This window comes from Sarcophilus harrisii, chromosome 1, assembly GCF_902635505.1.
Source record: "Sarcophilus harrisii chromosome 1, mSarHar1.11, whole genome shotgun sequence".
Lineage (NCBI taxonomy): Eukaryota > Metazoa > Chordata > Mammalia > Dasyuromorphia > Dasyuridae > Sarcophilus > Sarcophilus harrisii.
In genome coordinates, this window is record NC_045426.1 from 346,965,702 (window position 1) to 346,971,701 (window position 6,000).

Sequence of the window (6,000 nt, forward strand, 5' to 3'; positions counted from 1 at the left end):
GATAATTTTTATTATATTAAGTTAAAAAGTTTTTGTACAAACAAAATTAATGCAGACAAGATTAGAAGGGAAGCAATAAACTGGAAAAACATTTTTACATTCAAAGGTTCTACTAAAGGCCTCATTTCTAAAATATATAGAGAATTGACCCAATTTTATAAGAATTCAATTGGTAAATGGTCAAAGAATATGAACAATTTTCAAATGAAGAAATTGAAACTATTTCTAATCATATGAAAAGATGCTCCAAATCACTATTGATCAGAGAAATACAAATTAAGACAACTCTGAGATACCACTATACACTGTCAGATTGGCTAAAATGACAGGAAAAGATAATCATGAATGTTGGAGGGGATGTGGGAAAACTGGGACACTGATTCATTGTTGGTGGAACTGTGAATGGATCCAACCATTCTGGAGAACAATTTGGAACTATGCTCAAAAAGTTATCAAACTGTGCATACCCTTTAACACAGCAGTGTTTTTACCGGACTTATATCCCAAAGAGATTTTAAAGGAGGGCCATGTGTGCAAAAATTTTCTTGGCAGCCCTTTTTGTAGTGGCTAGAAACTGGAAACTGAATGGATGCCCATCAGTTGGAGAGTGACTGAATAAATTATGTATATGAATGTTATTCTGTTGTTCTGTAAGAAACAACCAACAGCATGATTTCAGAGAGGCCTGGAGAGACTTACATGAACTGATGCTAAGTGAAATGAGCAGAACCAAGAGATCATCTTACACAGCAACAAGAAGACTATACAATAATCAATTCTGATGAACATGGATCTCTTCAACAATGAAATGATTCAAACCAGTTCCAATTGTTCAGTGATGAAGAGAGCTATATACACCCAGAGAGAGGACTGTGGGAACTGAGTATAGACCACAACATAGCATTTTCACTCTCTGTTGATGTTTGCTTGCATTTTGTTTTTTCTCAGTTTTTTTTTTATTTCCTCCTTGATCTGATTTTTTTGTGTAGCAAGATAACTGTATAAATATGTATACATATATTGGATTTAACATATATTTTAACATATTTAACATGTATTGGACTACCTGCCATCTAGGGAAGGAGGTAAGGAGAAGGAGGGAAAAATTTGGAACAGGAAGTTTTATAAGGGTCATTGTTGAAAAATTATCCATGCATATGTTTTGTAAATAAAAAACTTTAATAAATTGTTAAAAAAAATCATTACTGTGCCTGCTTCATAGGCTAATTGGATATTAAAAAACACCCCAAAAGAGGAGTTTTCCACCATTTTTGAACATGGAATGTATGATGGGGGGATATGTTTTATACATATTTAGGGGAAACATGCAGTGGGCGTATCAGAAACTGTAGCCGGGATAAAACAGACCAATCCACTCTCTGAAGGGAGGGGATGCATCACCCAAGCAAGTATAAAGGTTCTCCTATTTCTGTTCTCAGTGCTCCCTCTTCCTGAAGAGGGGTGAGGCCCACTTCTGGCCAGAAGCATTAAGACAATTCCTTAAGATTCTTTATAAATAAAATTTCCTTGGTATCTGATTTTTAGTGACAAGAGTGTTATTTCTAACAGTAAGATATGGTAAGTAAGGGTACCTGTTGGGATCAATTATTTGCAGCAAAAAGTAGCTATGTTTCTAAGAGGGTGCTCTAACTTTGACCTTCAAGCCCATTGATTACATGTTCTTGTTCGTTCTTATTTAACCACCAACACAAACTCATTTTCTGGGGCCTGAAATACATTAGCTCCAGATTTTGAGGGACTCAAGCAGTGGAAAAGTACACCTCTATATCCAAGACAAATGGGGAAGACAGCAGGAATCAAAGAAAATTAGCAAATCATGAATTAAATTTTGTTTACCTTTAAAACAAATGTATTAGTTGTAGGATACAAAATAAATCCATATAAGTCATTAGCATTCTTATATATCACTAACAAAGTCCAACAGTTACAAAGAGAAATTCCATTTAAAGTAACTGCTGACAGTATAAAATATTTAGGAATCTATCTGCCAAGGGAAAATCAGAAACTATATGAGCTAAACTACAAAACTTTCCACACAAATAAAGTCATATCTAACCAATTGGAAAAATATCAAATGCTCTTGGATTGGGCGAGCAAATATAATAAACATGACAATAATACCTACACTAATTTATTTATTTATCACTATATCAATCAAACTCCCACAAAACTATTTTAATGACCTAGAAAAAATAACAACAAAGTTCATATGGAAAAACAAAAGGTCAAGAATTTCAAGGGAATTAATGGAAAAAAATCAAATGAAGGTGGCCTATTTGTACCACATCTAAAATTATAAAGCAACGGTTACCAAAACCATTTGGTATTGGCTAAGAAATAGACTAGTTGATCAGTGGAATAGGTTAGGTTCAAAGGACAAAACAGCCAATAACTTTAATAATCTAGTGTTTGACAAACCCAAAGCCCCCTAGCTTTTGGGATAAGAACTCACTGTTTGACAAAAATTGCTGGGAAAATTGAAAATTAGTATGGCAGAAACTAGGCACTGACCCACAGTTAACACCGTACACCAAGATAACGTCAAAATGGGTTAATGACCTAGGCATAAAGAATGAGATTATAAATAAATTGGAAGAGCATAGAATAGTTTACCTCTCAGATCTGTGCAAGAGGAAGGAATTTGTGACCAAAGAAGAACTAAACATCATTATTGATCACAAAATAGAAAACTTTGATTAGTTTTTGTACAAATAAAACTAATGCAGACAAGATTAGAAGGGAAGCAATAAACTGGGAAAACATTTTTACAGTCAAAGGTTCTAATAAAGGCCTCATTTCCAAAATATATAGAGAATTGACTCTAATTTATAAGAAATCAAGCCATTCTCCAATTGATATATAGTCAAAAGATATGAACAGACAATTCTCAGACAAAGAAATTAAAACTATTTCTAGCCATATCAAAAGATGCTGGTTTGGAAATTGTCAATGCTGTAAAATTACCCATGCATATAACTTGTAAATAAAAAGCTATTTTTAAAAAAAGAATCTCAAGCAGCAAAAAAAAAGGAAAAAAAAAGAAAAAGAAAAGAAAAGATGCTCCAAGTCATTATTAATTAGAGAAATGCAAATTAAGACAACTCTGAGATACCACTACACACCTGTCAGGTTGGCTAGGATGACAGGGAAAGATAATGCGGAATGTTGGAGGGGATGTGGGAAAACTGAGACATTGATGCATTGTTGGTGGAATTGTGAATACATCCAAGCCATTCTGGAGAGCAATTTGGAACTATGCTGAAAAAGTTATCAAACTGTGCATACCCTTTGACCCAGCAGTGTTACTACTGGGCTTATATCCCAAAGAGATTTTAAAGAAGGGAAAGGGACCTGTATGTGCAAGAATGTTTGTGGCAGCCCCCTTTGTAGTGACCAGAAACTGAAAACTGGTGGATGCCTATCAATTGGAGAATGGCTGAATAAATTGTGGTATATGAATATTATGGAATATTATTGTTCTGTAAGACATGACCAGCAGAATGATTTCACAAAGGCCTGGAGAGACTTACATGAACTGATGCTGAGGGAAATGAGCAAGACCAGAAGATCATTATATACTTCAACAGCAATTCTATATGATGATCAATTCTGTTGGACGTGGTCATCTTTAGCAATGAGATGAACCAAATCAGTTCCAATAGAGCAGTAATGAACTGAACCAGCTATAGCCAGGGAAAGAACTCTGGGAGATGACTGTGAACTACTACATAGAATTCCCAATCCCTCTATTTTTGTCTGCCTGCATTTTTGATTTCCTTCACAGGCTAATTGTACACAATTTCAAAGTTCGACTCTTTATACAGCAAAATAACTGTTTGGGCATGTATACATATATTGTATTTAACTTATACTTTAACATATTTAACACATGTATTGGTCAACCTGCCATCTTGGATAAGGGGGGGGGAGGAGGAAGGAGGGGAAAAGTTGGAACAAAAGGATTTGTTTGCAATTGTCAATGCTGAAAAATTACCTATGCACATATCTTGTAAATAAAAAGCTATAATAAAAAATTTTAGCTGTATATTTAATTTACCAATAAATACTGGAAAAAGTAACAAAAAAATAAAATGAATATATTTTATGATCATTGATCAGGTAGGTATCATCCAAACTCTTTCTTGGTGATCTCAGCAATTTTTTCATGGTGAATGGGACCAGATGAAGATTTCTCAAAAAGTCTATGAAATGGAGTATATCAGACCCTAGACCTAAATTTTAGAAAGTTATGTGACTTACAGGAAATAGACAACATTACTGACCACTAGTCAATGGTTACTTCCTTTTTCAGTCCATCCAATGAACACAAACCTTTTGCTATATAATTGATTTCCTGTTTCTGGGCCCCAGGTGCCACGCATCATGCTGGGGGGGTTCTGGGTCTGCTCAGGGCTTGGACCTCTCATTGCAAGGATCAAATAAATGCTTCCTCTCTGTATCTGAAGATGCCTCTGAGTAGTCAATTTGGATCTAGCCAGTCTCCAATTCTATTTCAAGCACCAGTGTGACATGCCCAATTGCCCATTGAATATTTCCACTTGAATATTTCTCCCCAATTTCATATCCATGACTTTTTTTCCAGAAAAGAACTCATTTTTTTCTTTCTTGTGACAGTTAGATGGCACAGTGGATACAGTGCTGGGTCTGGATTCAAAGGCACCTGAGTTCTAATCCAGCCTCAGATACTCAGTATCTGAACCTGGGCAAATCAATCAATCTGTGTGTCTCAGTTTCAAAGGGTTTCTGTAAAGATCAACTGAGATGGTATTTGTATTTAACATAGTGACTCCTGACACATATTAGATAATTAATAAATGTTTATTCCCTGCTTCTCCTCTCTAAACCTATTTTTTTTCTCCAAACTTTTCTATTTCTGTGGGGAGTACAACTATCCTTCCAATAACATTAGTTCAAAACCTTAGAATCATCCTCCCTTTCATTCCTTTCATGTTGCCAGGTCTTGTTAATTCTACATCCACTTCTCTCATATCTGCATATAGTAGGTGATTAATTTAAAGCTGAATTTCACAATTTTTCATATCATCTCATATAGAAAAGCTGAATTAATCAAATAACAAACATTTATTAAACACTGTATGTCAAGCATCACACTAATCAATGCTTTGATAAATCAACACTTTCATATCACATAATAAAATATGATGTTGGCAAATTAGCTTGATTTCATAGACATTTATTAAGATGTTATTACTGGTTTTTCTTCCCTATTGGACTTTTACTTACTAGCACAGTACAAAAGACACTAGGTTAGTAATCAACTCAGCTATTAAATAGTTCTGTGACCTCAAGCAAGGTTCTGTAACCTCATTTTTGTCATCTATAAAATAGAAAAAATAATACCATCATCACTCCATGCTTCCTAGGGCTACTGCCCAATCAAAAGGGATAAAATGAAAAAACATTTTGTAAACTATAAAACCTAATTCAAATGGCTTTTAAAGTTGTTTTTTGTTTTTTGTTTTTGTTTTTGTGACCAGGTCTCTCTATGTCAACTAGACTGGAAGTATAGTAACCATTCACAGATTTAATTCTACTTCTGATTAGCTAGAAAACTTTGATCTGCTCTACTTCCAATTTAGGCTCATCAGACCTTCTTTAGGCAGTCTGTTGGCCCTTGGCTTCAGTGTGCTAATCATACAGCTATTAGATTTAGTGTAGATAAATGGTCAAAGGATATGAACAATTTTCAGATGATGAAATTGAAACTATTTCTATCCATATGAAAAGGTGTTCCAAATCAGTATTGATCAGAGAAATGCAACTTAAGACAACTCTAAGATACCAATACACACCTGCCAGATTGGCTAAGGTGGCAGGAAAAGATAATGATAAATGTTAGAGGGGATGTGGGAAAACTGGGACACTGTTGATGTTGAGGTTTTTTTTTTTTAAGAATTATGGTCCTAAGATGACAGGAAAAAATAATGATGATTGTTG